This window comes from Acinonyx jubatus, chromosome X (genome assembly GCF_027475565.1).
Source record: "Acinonyx jubatus isolate Ajub_Pintada_27869175 chromosome X, VMU_Ajub_asm_v1.0, whole genome shotgun sequence".
Taxonomy (NCBI): Eukaryota; Metazoa; Chordata; class Mammalia; order Carnivora; family Felidae; genus Acinonyx; species Acinonyx jubatus.
Window position 1 is genome coordinate 112,064,047 of NC_069389.1, and position 17,159 is coordinate 112,081,205.

The window sequence follows — 17,159 nt, forward strand, 5'->3', positions numbered from 1 at the left end:
AGCGGTAGTAATGAAACTAGTGTGGTACTGGCATGAAAAGAGACACACAGATCAGTGGACTAGAGCAGAAAACCCAGTGGTAACCCCCCCAATTAGATGGTCAATTAATCTTTGACAAGGAGGAATGGACAGACAATGGGTAAAGGACAGTCTCTTCAACAAATGGTGTGGGAGAACTGGACAGACACATGCAAAAGAATGAAACCGGACCACTTTTTTACACCATACCCCAAAACAAACTCGAAATGCTTTAAAGACCTAAATGTGAGACCTGAAATCCTAAGAATCCTTGAGGAGGGCACAGGCAATAATCCCTCTGACATGGGCCATAGCAACCTTTTTCTAGATCTGTCTCCTGATGCAAAGGAAATAAAAGCAAAAATGAGCTATTGAGACTACATCAGAATAAGAGGCTTCTGCACAGTGAAGGACACAATCAACACAACTAAAAAGTCAACCTACTGAATGGGAGAAGATATTTGGAAATGACAGATCCGCCAAGGGGCCCGTATCCAAAATATATACAGAACTGGTACAGCTGAACACCCGAGATACAAATAATGCAATTAAATCATGGGCAGAAGACATGAACAGAGATGTCTCCAAAGAAGACATCCAGATGGCCAACACACCCACGAAAAGATACTCAAGATCACTCGTCACCCGGAAACTGCAGATCAAAACTACAATGGCGGGCGCCTGGGTGGCTTATTCAGCTGAGGTCTCACTTCGGCTCAGGTCATGATCTCACGGTTCATGGGTTTGAGCCCCGCGTCAGGCTCTGTGCTGACAGCCTAGAGCCTGGAGCCTACCTCGGATTCTGTGTCTCCCTTTCTCTCTGCCCCCCCCCCCCCCCGCTCCTGCTTAATACTCTGGCTGTGTCTCTCGAAAATGAAAACATGTTAAAAAAAAAAAACTACAATGAGATACCACCTCATACCTGTCAGAATGGCTAAAATAAAGAACACAAGAAACAACCAATGTTGGTGAAGATGTGGACAAAGAGGAACCCTTTGCACTGTTGGTGGGAATGCAAACTGGTGCAGCCACGGTGGAAAACAGTATGGAGGTTACTCAAAAAATTAAGAATAGATTTACCCTAGGATGCAGTCATTGCACTACTGGGTATTTATCACTGCTCCCCCTCCCCCAAAAAAAAACACGAATTCAAAGGGATCATGAACCCCTATGTCTATAGCAGCATTATCAACTACATAGAAAGTAAGTACAGAGAGAGCCCAAATGTCCATCGACTGCTGAATGGATGAAGTAGAGGTGGTGTATGTATATATCCAGTGGAATATTACTCAGCTGTCAAAAGAATGATGTCTTGTTGTTTGCAACGACATGGATGGAGCTAGAGTGTATGATGCTAAGCCAAATAAGTCAAGCAAAGAAAGACAAATACCATATGATTTCACTCATATGTGGAATTTAAGAAACAGAACAAATGAACAAAGAAAAAAAGAGGCAACCTAAAAACCATACTCTGAATTATAGAGAACAAATGGTGGTCACTGGTAGGGGGGGTAGGTGGAGGGATGGGGATTAAAGAGTACACTTACCATGGTGAAAAAAAATGATAAAAAAGGATGAAAAGAAATTTACAATGAAAAGTCAAATCAAGGTTTGGTATGATGCACAGAATCTCATCTTTTCTTTGTGAACTGTTAAGTTTCAGAGTGCCCCAAACTATTCTTTTATAATACAACAAGTGTTATTTTACTTCAAGATAAATTATAATGGTTAATGTAGTTAACATAAGGCTGTAAAGAATAGAACTCGGTGTTGTTGTTTTTTTTTAAGATTGTATTTTTAAGTAATCTCTACACCCAGCATGGGGCTGAAACTCACAACCCTGAGATCAAGAGTCACATTCCCTTCCAACTGAACCAGCCAGGCACCCCTAGACCTTGAGTGTTCGTAACGCTTTGAAATTAATTTTGAAAAGATGGAACCCATCCTTTTGGTTAACTTGACTGCCACACCGAGCACACCTTTGTGTATTGCTCCCTTAAAATGTTCCATTTTTGGGTGCTGATTAGGAGCTGTCTGTGTTCAACGCCTGTATTGTTAATTTTCAAGTGCTATTTGCATATTGTTATGGTGCTCTTCCTACCTTGGATCCATGACCTGTCCTCTCTCTGTTTATTAAATCTACCAATTGACAGAATGAACACCAGGTAAATCAGAGAGGTGCCTTTGTTCCCTGTGATTCTTGCACAAAGCAACTAAAGCTGCTGCCACAAGCATCCAGAATAAAACCCGACTCTGTACAGGACTAAAACGTAAGGGGCAAGCATAACCCTCCCCCCAGGGTGGCCATCTATATTTTCCAGTGTGCAAGTCCCTAAACACACTATTTAATAGGCAATTTAATATTTTGGCAAAAAAATGAATATTACAGAAGGAATGAGTCTTGTCAATTTTCCTAAGCCATACTTCCTACTCACAAAATTTAAGTTTTCAAATGAAATAACTAAAATTAACTTTTGGGGCGCCTGGGTGGCTCTGTCGGTTAAGCGTCCAACTTTGGCTCAGGCGTGATCTCCTGGTTCGTGAGTTCAAACCCCACATCTGCTGTCAGCGCAGAGCCTGCTTCAGATCCTCTGTCTCCCTCTCCGTGTCCCTCCTCTACTTGCTCTCTCTCCAAAAAAAATAAAAAATAAAAAATTAAAAAAAAATTAACTTTTCCCGCCTTACCTTTTGGTAATCTTATTTATGTCAGAAAAAAATTAAGATTTGATTCGTCCCTTAACCTTTTTATTGACCTGCTGTGAACCAGCAGGCTGAAGCTCAGTGCAATCATTCATTTATTCAACAAACATTTATGGAGTGCTCCTCTAATGCCAGATACCATGCTTAATGCTGCAGATCCCCAAATAGGCAAGATAAAAATTCCTGTATCCCTGGAACTTCTATTCAAGTAGGGAATACAAGTAATTACAAGATAGTGTGGAGTGGGCTATATGAAGACTGAACGCAGTGCTTGGGGAGAGAAAGATCATTCTAACAATGATTGGAAAGAAGGGATTAGAAGGGAACTCAGTCAGTTGGTGGAGAGACCACTTAGGAAGAACGGAGAAGATGGTTACCAAAATTGAGGTACCGAAGGTAGAGATAAATGCATGAATTTGTAGAAATGTCATAAAGGTCAGGGCGCCTGGGTGGTTCAGTCGGTTAAGCGTCCGACTTCAGCTCGGATCATGATCTCATGGTTTGTGAGTTCGAGTCCCGCATTGGGCCCTGTGCTAACAGCTCGGAGCCTGGAGCCTGCTTCAGATTCTGTGTCTCCCTCTCTTTGTTCCTCCCCTGCTCGCACTCTGTCTCTCTCTCTCTCTCTCTCAAAAATAAATAAAGATTAAAAAAAATTAAAAAAATAAATGTACAAAATGAAATGCATAGGCTTATAAAGGCAGTGAATTATACCGAAATAGTTATCTAATACAAAACTTGTGTTGTAGTAATACATGCATTTATTGACTCATTAAAGAGATCTAGCGGGGATCTAATAACTACTGTAAACTGAAATGATGATAAGCATAAACAGTATTTTGAGATATTTCCAACAAGTATAATACATTAAGCTATATATGATTTCTAATAATGGCAAAGTCACACTGGTTATACTACTGTGGTTTGTTGCCTACATTCATAATTGGGAGAAATGCTAAATTTTCATTAGAGATTGGTGGCAATAAAAATCTGTTTTTACCCGTTCAAGTTTACAGATTGTCTGGATTTGATTCATGTACCCAAGTCAGAAACCCAGTCCAGAAGCTAACCGAAGCCCATAGGAATGGATATGATCAACCCAAGGAGAGAGGGCACAGAGAGAAAAGTGCCCAGTACCAAACCCTGAGGAACCTCAACATTTAGAAATTGAATAAAGGAGGCTGATGTAGCGAAGAAAGTCAAGAAATGCCGTATGATTTTACTCATATGTGGAATTTAAGAAACAAAACAAAGGAGCAAAAAGGGGAAAAAAAGGGAACGAGAGAGGCAAACCAAGAAACAGACTCTTAATTACAAAGAACAAACTGATGGTTGCCAGAGGGAGGGGGTGGAGGATGGGTTAAATAGGTGATGGCGTCAGCTGAGGAATGGATAAAGAAGATGTGGTTTATACATACAATGGAATACTACTTGGCAATGGAAAAGAATGAAAGTTGGCCATTTGCAGCAATGTGGATGGAACTGGAGGGTATTACGCTAAGTGAAATAAGTCAGGCAGAGAAAGACAGATACCATATGTTTTCACTCATAGGTGGATCTTGAGAAACTGAACACAAGACCATGGGGGAGGGGAAGGGGGAAAAAAAGTTACGAACAGAGAGGGAGGGAGGCAAACCATAAGAGACTCTTCAATACTGAGAACAAACTGAGGGTTGATGGGGGGTGGGGGAGAGGGGAGAGTGGGTGATGGGCACGGAGGAGGGCGCCTGTGGGGATGAGCACTGGGTGTTGGATGGAAACCAATTTGACAATAAATTATATTGAATATAAAAAAAAGAGGTGATGGCGATTAAGGAGTGCAGTTGGGATGAATGCCAGGTGATGTATGGAAGTGATGAATCACTATATTGTACACCTGAAACTAATATAACACTGTGTTAACTAACTGGAATTTAAATAAAAACTTTTTTTAAAAAAAGTGGCAGAGAGGTAGGGAGGAAAACAAAGAAAGTATAAGGTCCTAGAAACCATGGAAGAGAGTTTTTTTTTAAGGTATAGGGAGTAGTCAACGATGAAAAATATTGCCAAATGTCTGGAAAGAAGTTAAAATGGATTTAATAACAAAAAGGTCGCTGGTGATCTAGGCAAGATCACTCTTTCAGTGGAAAGGTAGAGCCAGAGGCCAGATTTCAGTGGGTTGAAGGGTAATTGAGAGCTGAGTAAGGGAAGTCCAGTGTTGGAGACAATTCTTTCAAGTTTGACTGCAAAGGGGGAAGACAGGGTGGTTGCTAGAGGGGTATGGTAGCCCTAAGAGGACATTTTGTAAAGTGGAAAAGCCCAGCTCAATCAAAATCTGATGGGAAAGCTAGCATAGGGGAAGATGTTGAAGCCATCGAAGGTGGGAGATAGATCCAGGCTTTTTAGGGACAGTATAGAATGTGATAGAGCTTCTCTGCTTCCAGTGGACAGAATTGCAGATCAAAAAGTTGTAATCTGATACAGAGCCATTGCAGATAGGAGTAGGGGTGGGAATAAGGGGTTGGAGGGAGGAATTTGAAGAATTTCTATCTGATGGCTTCCATTTTCCTAGTAAATGCCAAGAGAACTCACCCTTTGAAAGGGGAAGGGGCAGAGGTGTGAGGACTGGGGAAAGTTCTGAACAGATGCTGTGGAGAACAGAAAGACCAAAGAAACTACCTGATGTGACATAGTTGGGAATTTTGCCATAACCCTTTCTCTGGGTTATGAGAAAAATATGTTTGCCTTTAATGATGAAGTTATTTCTATGGTAGTTGATGTGTTTATTAAGCTAAAAAATTATTCAGCATTGCGGTGACTGGGTGGCCCAGTTGGTTGAGCCTCTGACTCTTGATTTCAGCTCAGGTCACGATTTCATGGTTTGTGGGATCGAGCCCCGGGCCGGGCTCTGCGCTGTCAGTACGGAGCCTGCTTGGGATTCTCTCCCTCTGTCTCTCTCAAAAGTAAATATTAAAAAAAATTGATCAGCATAATGAATACTACTTGGAACGTAAATGTTAACAAGGGCTGCTACAAAACGTAGCATTCAACTTTCTGAGGGGGCATATCCATAAATATGTTGCTGAGGCTGACATCCAGGAGATTACTGCCTATGTTTTCTTTTAGGGGTTTTATGGTTTCAGGTCTCACATGTAGGTCTTTAATCCATTTGGAGTTTATTTTTGTGTGTGGGGTTAGAAGGTAGTCCAATTTCATTCTTTTGCATGTGGCCGTCCAGTTTTCCCAGCACCATTCATTGAAAAGATCGTCTTTTCTCCATTATATATTCTCGCCTCCTTTGTCATAAATTAATTTACCATATAAGTGTGGGTTTATTTCTGGGCTCTTTGTCCTGTTCTGTTGATCTATGTGTTTATTTTTGTGCCAGTGCCGTACCGTTTTGATTACTGTAGCTTTGTAGGATACTGAAATCTGGGATTGTGATACCTCCGCCTTTGTTTTTCTGCCCCCAAATTGCTTTGGCTATTAGGGTCTTTTGTGGTTCTTATAAATTTTAGGATTATTTGTTTTAGCTCTGTGAAAAAATACTATTGGTGTTTTGATAGGGATTGCATGGAATCTATAGATAGCTTTGGGAAGGATGGACATTTTAAAAATATTAATTCTTCCAGTCCAAGAGCTTGGCGTATCTTTCCATTTGTTTGTGTTGTCTTCAGTTTCAGTCACCAGTGTCTTATAGTTTTCAGAATATAGGTCATTCACCTCCTTGGTTAAATTTATTCTTAGGTATTTTATTCTTATTGGTGTAATTATGAATTGGATTGTTTCCTTAATTTCTCTTTCTGCTGCTTGATTACTAGCGTATGGAAGCAGAACAGATTTTTGTGTACTACTTTTGTATCCTGCTACCTTATGGAATTCATTTAGTCTCATTTTTTTGGTGGCATCTTTAGGGTTTTCGATATACAACATCACGTCGTCAGCAAATAGTGACCATTTCGCTTCTTCCTTACCAATTTGGATGCCTTTTCTTTTTCTTGTCTGATTGCTGCAACTAGGCTTCGCAGTACTATGTTGAATAAAAGTGGAGACAATGGACATTCTTGTCTTGTTCTTGATCTTAGAGGGAAAAAAATTCAGTTTTTCTCCATCGAGTGTGATGTCCGCTGTCGGATTTTTATATACGGTGTTTATTGTGTGAAGGTATGTTCCCTCTAAACCCACTATGTTGAGACTTTTTATCATGAACAGATTTTGTATTCCGTGGAATGCCTTTTCTGCATCTCCTGCGATGATTGTATGGTTTTTCTTCTTCCTCTTGTTAATATGATGTGTCAGATTGATCGATTTGTGAATATTGAACCATCCTTGGAATAAATCCTAGTTGATCGTGGCGAATGATCCATTTATTTATTTATTTATTTATTTATTTATTTATTTATTTATATTTTAGAGAGAGAGAGAGAGAGAGAGAGAGCATGTGAGTGGGAGAGAGGGGCAGAAGAGAGAGAGAGAGAGAGAGAGAGAGAGAGAGAGAGAGAGAGAATCTTAAGCAGACCCCACACTCAGTGCAGAGCCCAACATGGGGCTTGATCTCAGGACCCTGGATCAAGACCTGAGCCGAAATCAAGAGTCGGACACTCAACTGACTGAGCCACCCAGGCGCCCCAGTGATCCTTTTAATGTATTGCTGAATTTGGTTTGCTAATATTTTGTTGGGGATTTTTGTATCTATGTTCATCAGTGATGTCGGCCTATAGTTTTCTCTTTTTTGTCTTTGTCTGATTTTGGTATCAGAGTAATGCTGGTCTCGTAGAATGAATTTGGAAGCTTTTCTTACTCTTCTATTTTTTGGAATAGTTTGAGAAGAATAGATAGTAACTCTTAAATGTTCCAGAGCATTTACCTGTGAAGCCATCAGGTCCTGGACTTCTGTTTGCTGGGAGAATCTTGATGGCCGATTCACTTTCGTTATTTATAATCGGTCTGTTAAAATTTTCTATTTCTTTCTGAATCACTTTTGGAAGATTGTTTCTAGGAGTTTATCCATTTCTCCTAGGTTGTCCAATTTGTTGGCATACAATTTTTCATAGTATCTTCGTATAATTCTTCGTATTTCTGTGGTGTTGGTTGTTATTTTTCCTCTTTAATTTCTGATTTTATTTATTTGAGTCCTCTTTTTTTTTCTTGATGAGTCTTTATCAATTGAAGGTTTATCAATTTCTTTATCTTTTCAAAGAAGCAGCTCTTGGTTTCACTGATCTTTTCTCTTGTGTTTTTAGTTTCTTTTTTAAAAATGATATTCTAGATACTTACTTAAAAAATTTTTTTTAATACTTATTTTTGAGAGAGAGAGAGACAGAGAGCAAGTGAGAGAGGGACAGAGAGAGAGACACAGAATCCGAAAAAGGCTCCAGGCTCTGGCTGTCAGCACAGAGCCTGACGTGAGGTTTGAACCCATGAAAGGGGAGATCATGACCTAGGCCCAAGTCGCTTAACCGACTGAGCCATCCAGGTGCCCTTATGTTTTTAGTTTCTATTTAATTTATTTCCACTTTAATCTTGATTTCCTTTTTTCTACTGACTTTGGGCTTTGTTTGTTCTTCTTTTCCTAGTACTTTTAGCATAAGATTAGATCACTATTTGAGATTTATCTTGTTTCTTGAGATAGGCTCGTATTGCTATAAACTTCTCTTTTAGAACTGCTTTTATTGGGGTGCCTGGCTGGCTCAGTCGGTAGAGCCTGCAACTCTTGATCTCAGGGTCATGAGTTCAAGCCCCACATTGGGCGTGGAGCCTACTACAAACAAAGAAAAAATAACTGCTTTTGTTACGTTCCAAAGATTTTGGATCATTGTGTTTTCATTTTCATTGTTCTCCGTGCATTTTTTGATTTCCCTTTTGATTTGTTCGTTGACCTATTGGTTGTTTAGTAACGTGTTGTTTAGCTTTCACGTGTTTGTGTTCCTTTCTAGTGTTTGTTTCTCATAATTGATTTCTAGTTTTATGCCATTGTGGTCGGAAAAGATACTTGATATTATTTCAGTCTTCAATAGGCAGTACCTTAAAGCAGTATTTCAGAAATAGCTTCCAAATTAATTTGAATATTAACATCATATCCATTCTGTACCAATGGATGTAGAAGCACTTGTCTGTTTTTTGCTTTAACATGGGTATATATGATTTTATTTGTAGGTTTGTTTACCTGACCGGCATGTTAGAGAAAGTCATTTCGCTTAGAAATTCTGGGGTAGAATTTTGATTAAAATTGTGCATAATAGATGTACTTTAAAAAAATATTTATTTAAATAGTCTCTACACCCAGCGTGGGCTTGAACTCACAACGCTGAGATCAAGAGTCGCTCGCTCTTTTGGCTGAGCCAGCCGGGCACCCCTCATAGATATACTTTAAAACCTCATTTGTTGCTTCGGATTTGTTATTATTATTATTGCTGCCAGAAAGAGGCTGATGCCTCGTGAAGCGAAGCACTTGCCTCTGGCACACAATTTAAGGGGTGCTCAAACGCTCAGTAATCAAGATCAATATTTCAATGCAATATTTTAAAAACCAAGGGGCTTCTGGGTGGCTCAGTGGGTTAAACCTCCGACTCCGGCTCAGGTCTTGATGTCACAGTTCGTGAGTTGGAGCCCAACGTCTGGCTCTGTGCGCACAGCTCGGAGCCTGGAGCCTGCTTCGGATTCTGTCTCTGTCCCTCTGCTCCTCCCCTGCTTGCTCTCTGTGTGTCTGTGTCTCTCTTTCACATATAAAATAAGACATTAAAAAAATTTAAAAAATCAAAATCAATATTAATGCAAGAAATCCATGATGTACAAAATATCAAACATTTTAAGGAAAGATAGGAGCTGACCCTGAACTTGCCCCCTAATCCTGTCTCTGCATCTTCATCCTTCAGGGCTGTCGCTATCCTCGTCCACTTTAGCAATATTTAAAAAATAAATAAAAAAGAAAATCCTTGTCCGCTTCAAAAGGCAGAGAGGCAGGGTCCAAGGACTCAGCCAGGGCTTTCAACCAGGGAAGGCTGCCTTCTCAAGACCCTTAGAAATCTCTCTAGGTCATCTGCCCTAGGGCTCTGCTCCTGGGCTCCTATTTGATGATTCTCTGTAAAGAATACCTCTTCCTGGGGCGCCTGGGGGACTCAGTCAGTTAAGCTTCTGACTTCGGCTCCGGCCACGATTTCACGGTTCGTGAGTTCGAGCCCCGCGTGGGGCTCTGTGCTGACAGCTCCGAGCCTGGAGCCTGCTTCCGATTTTGGGTCTCCCTCTCTCTGCCCCTCCCCCGCTCATGCTCTGTTTTTCTCTCTCTGTCTCTCAACAATAAATGAACATTAAAAAAAGAATGCCTCTTCCTACTTTGTTTCTGCTTGGCTCTCCATGGCCAAAGCCTTGCCACTTTCTGATTTCCCCCCTTTTATCTGATTGTCTTGCTCTCAAAGTCTAACATTGGTCCCATTGGAATCAGTAGTACCCAAGCTTGTCCTGGCTCCCACAAGGCAAGTGTGAAGAATCCTCTGCCCTTTTCCTGTGAGACAGAGGGAACAACCTTCCTGTGGTTTCCACCTCACGGCTCTCTACTGCCCTCCTCTGGGCCTCAGTGGCCAGCGCAATCCTACCTCGGGCTTTCAATTCCCCCCCCCATTAGATTTTTTTTTTAATTAAAAACATAATTTATGCGCCTTATAAAATTTTCAAGCTACACAGATGTATTTCAGCATTCTCGTATCCCTTCAGTTCTTCTGACCCCTTGAAAAGTGCTCTGAATATTCCTTACTCATGGCCTGCCAAGATGACTGAAATCTTCATCTTTATTTGTAATTGCATTTTAAAATTGCATGAGGACTATATTAATCTATTCTCATTATGAAAAATAAAAAATACAGAAATATGCAGAATACAAAATTATAGAGCCCTTTCCTTTACTATCCCACTCTTTCCCCCTTCTGGAGGAAACGACTCGAAGTTTCGTGTGCGCCTCTCGGATCTTTTTCTACACGTTCACGTGCACATCACGTACACGATGCACGCACACATACTAAACCCAAAGGGGATCATTTTGTAAGTCTTGTTTCTCGGGGTTTGAAAAAGTACACAACGGTTTGCACACCCGTGTGTTCCACGGCAGCGTTATTCACGCCCCCAAAAGGTGGACACAAGCCAAATGTTCACCAACTGATGAGTAGATGCGTAAAGGGTGGCGGATGCATACGGTGGAATATTATTCGCCCTAAAAACGGAAGTCAATTCTGAGACCTGCGACAACATGAAGGAATCTTGAAGTCATTCTGCGATGAAAGGAGCCAGTCGTCAAAGGCCAATCCTGTGTGATTCTACTGTGAGGGACCTAGAGTAGGCAGGTTCATAGGAACGGAAGGTCCGATGGTGGTTAGCGGGGGCTGGGCAGAGGGAGGCACGCAAAGCTATTTTGTAATGGGTACAGAGTTTCAGTTTGGGGTGACAGAAAAGCTCTGTGATAGCTGCACGACAGTGCGAATGTACTTAATGCCACTAGGTTGTACACTCAAGAGGGTTACGGTGGTAAATTGCATGTGATGTGTGTTTTACTGCGGTAAAAAATGGAAAAACGTTGCACGGCGAATACTCACAGGCTCTCCCGAGGTAATGGCTTTCGGTCTGGTGTGTGGCCTTTGAGTTCCTTTTTCTGTGCATTTACGGATGTTACGGAGCGGAGGTCTGGAGCCAGACTGGGTAGATAAGGGCTTTTGGATGGAGGCTACGCTGAGGATGAAGTTAAATGATACATATATCGGGGCACCTGGGTGGCTCGGTCGGCTAAGCGTCCAACTCTTGGTTTCAGCTCAGGTCGTGAGCTCACGGTTTGTGGGTTCGAGCCCCATGTCAGGGCGGAGCCTGCTTGGGATTCTCTTTCTCTGCCTCTCTGCCCCTCTCCTGCTCTTGTGCACACGCGCGCGCGCTCTCTCTCTCTCTCTCTCTCTCAAATTAAATAAACTTTAAAAAATGATACATGTATAGCAGATAAGACGTGTGGCATTAAAAGCAGAACGCAGGGGCTGGAAGGAATTTGAGGATGGGGAAAGAACAGAAAGAACAGCAGAAGACCCCAAGAAGCAAACGTGAGTGGCTGGCAATCAAATCTGGCATTCGCCTTTACGGAAACAAAAAGTAGAGGAGATGCAAGGAAACAGACATGGAAGCACGGTACTAAAGGAGACTTGAATACACGACTCTCATTACAAGACAAATCGAATAGACACAGAATTAATAAGGGTGGAGGACGTGAACAACATAGAATCGATCTTACACACGTATAGGGAACTTTGCACCGCCTCTTTTTTCTCACAAGCATGATGCCTTATTATGTTTTTTTTAATCTTCTTGGAACAGGGAATCCATTATTTTGGGAAAACACCTCATCCTGGTCCTGATAAGGCCCAGCAATCTTAAAATTCCTCCCTCCAAGCCAAGAGGGTGGGCATGTGTTCCGGCGGGGCCGGTAATCGTTTTCTCTCTCTGGCCATAGAGGCTGGTTTATGGTTGGTCATATGACCCAGGAGAGGCCAACCAGAGGTCTTCACCTAGTCTTTTCAAACAATTTGGACTAAGAAGTTCCGTTACCGCCACTGGCGGTAAACCTGGCAAGGACGTGAATTCAGAATTGCCTGTGCCACGGCCCCCGTTGGCGGGAGTCAGCTAATTTGAAAGATTGAAACTGTCATAAAGAGACACATAAACACGAACGATGGAGAGAGTTTTCCAAGGAGAGTCCCAATTCCAGTTGTTCCTGAGGCCACCGCATCCCTGCCCTTTGGGTGCTTTGATTACGTGTATCCATATAGTCCCTCTTTTATCTTGCTCATTGGAATCGGGCTTAGCCACTTGCAACCACAGGACTTTGCACCAGTATAAATTGTCGGGTGCATGTAAGCCATGGGATAATACCACAGGCGTCCCTGAGCTATAAATTCAGGTCCCTGGGTCAAAGGCAGGGTCTCCACATGCTGGGTCTCCGGACAGTAGCCCTGCACCACACCTCTGGAGCACAGCACAGCCTGCGGAGGTAGAACGAGACTGAGGCCAGCGTTCACTGGAATTTTAATTCCTCCCACCAGCACTTAGCGGCACGCTTCCTCTTTGCAGGCTTGAGCTTTTCGGAAGAGAAGGCGATTATCGGCTCTCTTTCCTTACGCCCCGTGCTTGCCCACAAGGCTTCCCTGCTTGTGCAAATGTGTTCTCACCTACACACACTCACAACGTGTGTCCACATGTGTACCTCAAGTGCCTTCACAAACACAGACATCTTAACACAAACACAAACACAGACACCTCAGGCGACAACTTGTAGGAAAGCATCTGTAGGACTAGCAGTTATGTTTTGATCTCATATGCCTGTTAATGTGCTCGAGTTATTACCACAGAAGGGGTGGGAAGCAATTGTTGTCAAGTGTTTACTCGTTTGTTTTTGAAAGAGAGAGGTAGAGAGCAAGCAGGGGAGGGGCAGAGAGAGAGGGAGACAGAATCCCAAGCAATCCGCACTGCACAGGGCCCGGTGCAGGGCTTGAACCCACAGACCATGAGATCATGAGCTGAGCCGAAACCAAGAGTGAGATGCACAACTGACTGAGCCACCCAGGCACCCCGAGGGTGAAAGGCAATTTTGATCTCAACTGCCTGTCCAATCTCAATTTATTCAGTCACAGACATTAACGAGATTGCAATAGGTTGCGTTCTAGAAGGTCTTGAACATCCTCAAAAGATCTTGACAGTCCCGTATCCATTTAACTGTTCTTTGCCTGTTCTGTCATCATGTGGACAAAGGGACACCAATGCTATGGAGATAATAATCCAACTTTCATTTGAAAAGATTTCTTTTTTTTTTTTAATGTTTATTTACTTATTTTTGAGAGAGAGAGAGAACACAAGCAGAGGAGGGGCAGAGAGAGAGAGGGAGACACACATCCCAAGCAGGCTCCGGGCTCTGAGCTGTCAGCACAGGGCCCGACATGGGGCTCGAACCCACGGACTGCGAGATCGTGACGTGAGCCGAAGTCGGACACTCGACGCCGCCCAGGCGCCCCTCATTTGACAAGAGATTTCATGATTAGACATATTTTTCCTTCTGGGGGTGGTGGAGGAGGGGGGAGGACACTGGGAGAAAAGCTGAGTCCCAAATCACGGAAGATGGACTGCTTTCACTAAAGCAGTACAACCGGCTCAGGCTGCAGGGTCTGCTCTTCGGCACGGAGTGTCCCTCTGGGGAGCTAGCACTTAGGGCCACCAGGTGCCAGGCACAGGATTCATACAGTAGTCTTCCCAGTGGCCAGCTGCATAGGCATGATCACTGCATTATTTTCACTTTCAGATGAGCCTAGTGAGGCTTAGAATGGCTAAGTTGTGTGCCCGAGTTCCCAAAGCTAGTAAGTAGCAGACTGGGATGTTTTGAAAATAAACTGGGAGGATAGAGGGTAAACATAAAAGGAAAACATTTTCTTAGGGTCTGACGTACAAAGGCATATAGGTGATGTATATGTAGACTATGAAGCTAAATAATGAAACGAATGCTCACGAGTCCCCCGACTAACTCGAGAAAAGAACACCATCAGTGCCATTGCGTTTTCCTGTGCGGCCTTATGCTCCTGCCTCCCTGCCCTGAGATCCTGAACTTGTTTGCGTTTCCTTAGATTTCGTTAATGTCTTCTTTCCAGAAGTACGTGCCGCTTGTTTTGCTTCATTGTGAAATCTGTAAAAATAGAAGGACAGATTACGTTTCCTCCGTGACTTCCTTTAGTCACTCACAGTTGCTTCTGACTTCCATCTGTGTTGCTGTATGTATTTGCGGTTCTTTTGTTCACTGATGTTTTGGGCTCTGTTAAATGAGTGTGCCAGAATGTATGCATCCATTCTCTTGTTAATGGGCATTTCATCATTTCCAGCTTTCCTGTGTGACACCCAAAGTGGCCGTAAATGTCCATGTACCTGCCTCTCGGTGCATGTGTGCAAGAGGTCCTCTGGGCAATGTGCCTGGAAGGGAATGGCTGCGTGACAGGGAATATAAATATTCAACTTTTACACGATAATCTCATATTCTTCCCTAAAGTGGTTGTATTAATTGCATTCCCACGAGAATGTATGAAAGTGTCCATTGGGGCAAATCTTTGCTATCATTTGAAGTCGCCAGAACTTTAAGTTTTGACCAAATCAGTGGGTTCAAAATGGTATGCCGGTGTGATTTCTAGGAGTTTGTAAAACTTGTATGTTTTCAAGTTCAGTGGCACAAAGCTGGATCACTGGATGAGGAAAAGAGGCAGCATTGTAAACAGAGGGAACACCTGGGCAAGTGTCTCTGTCTATTCAAGTTGATATAACAAAATACCAAAGACTGGATGGCTTTTTAAAAAAAGAAATTTATTTCTCGCGATCATGTGGGCTGGAAGTCCAAGATCAGAGGATCACCGTGGTTGGGTGAGGGCCCTCTCCCAGGTCAAAGACTTCTCATTGTATCCTCACATGGCAGAAGGAACTAGGGCTCTCTGGAGCCTCTTCTCTCAGGGCATTAATCCCATCATCACCGAATCACTTCCCAAAGGTCCCACCTCCTAACACCATCGTATTGGGCGTTAGGATTTCAGCATATGAATCTGGGGGAAAAGAAACATTTGGATCATAGCACGGAGCGTCCTGGGGGAAGAGGTTGGTACATTTATAGAATAGAAAAAAAAGTCACTACAGATGGACAATAATGAGTACGGCTCTACCTCGTCAGCTAACTTCTCAGTACCTTACATCTTGCCTGAGTTGACTTGTGGAATCTGCCAGAACCCACGTACCACTCCTGATCCCTTCTGACCAGCTCTCAATTGTTGCATCATTGAATATGGTGAAATTGCGTTTTAACTTTAACCAAGCTGATTCAAGCGAGGTCTTATGCTTCTTATCTTTTGTCAGATAGCTTTAACATTTGGATGAACTTCTAGAAGTTTATTTCAAAACATCTTTCCTATCATTCCATCCAATTAGTTCATTGCCAATTCTTCTTTGATTACCAAGCAACTTTCAAATTGGCTTTTGAAATGCAGATGGGCTCTCACATGGAGTTCTGAAGGATGTGTGAGAACGCATTTTCAGGAATTTATTTTAGAACTAAAAACTATCTTTCATTTCTTTGGTCTAGGACAGGGAGAAACCCTGTAAACCCAGCAGCTGTGAATTATGGTTGTCTTTGTTCTTCGGGAGATTTAGATGCTGGTTGAGTGAGTTTGAGGGGCTACCTCAGGTTTTGCCCATTGGATTGCAACATATACACGTAAAAACCAAAACCCAAGATAAGGTTTAAAAAGTTTTTTTTCAAGTTTGTTTATTTATTCTGAGAAAGAGAGAGAGAGAGGGCAGAGAGAGAGAGAGGGAGAGAGAGAGAATCCCAAGCAGGCTCCACACCATCAGCGCAGAGCCCGATGTGGGGCTCGAATACACGAACCGTGAATCATGACCCGAGCCCAAATCAAGAGTCAGACGCTCAACCGGCTAAGTCTCCCAGGCGCCCCCACGATTTTAATAACCATGAACTAAGTGTCGTTTCCCTATGGCTCTCTATGGTGGCTAGATTCTGACGATGGCCATCAGTGAGCCACTCTAGCTGGTATTTGTGTCCTTGTACAATCCCTGACGCATTGGCCCGTGGCTGGTGCTAACCAGTAGAATACTGTGGAAAGGATGCTATGTTGGTTCCAGACCCAGTCTTTTTTTTTTTTTTCTATTCAACACTCTTTTCCAGCTTTATTGTGAGATGATCTGATAAATGCATATGTTGTGAAATGATTACTGCAGAGTAAGGTTAGCTAACACAGCTGTCGCTTCACATAGTTACCTTTTGTGTGTGTGTGTGTGTGTGTGTGTGTGTGTGTGCAGTGAGAACTTTTAAGATTTGCTCTCTTAGTAACTTTCTAGTATACAGTACAGTATTGTTAACTGTAGTCACCGTGTTATACCTTAGACCTCCAGAACTGAGTCATCTTATACCTGGAAGTTTGTGCTCTTTGACCACATTCACTCGTTCCCATTCCCCCTTCGCCCCTGGCAAACACCAGTCTACTCTGTTTCTATGAAAATTTTTTTTTAATTCCTCACGTAAGTGGGAGCGTATGGTATGTTTCCTTGTCTGTCTGACTTATTTCATTTATCATAATCCCCTCAAGGTCCATCCGTGATGTCACAAATGGCAGAATTTCCCTTTTTTTATGGCTGGATAATATTTCCGCGCCCCCTCCACTTTCTTCACCCATTCGCCTGTCCATGGACACTTCGATTGCCTCTGTGTCTTGACTAGTGTAAATAACACTGCAATGACTATGGGAGGACAGATATTTCTTTGAGGCGATAATTTTCTTTCCTTTGGATCTATACTCAGAAGTGGGACTGCTGGAATATATGGTAGTTCGGTTTTTAATTTTTTGGAAGAACCTCCATATGGTTTGCCACGGTGGCTGTATCGATTTACATTCCCACCAACAGTG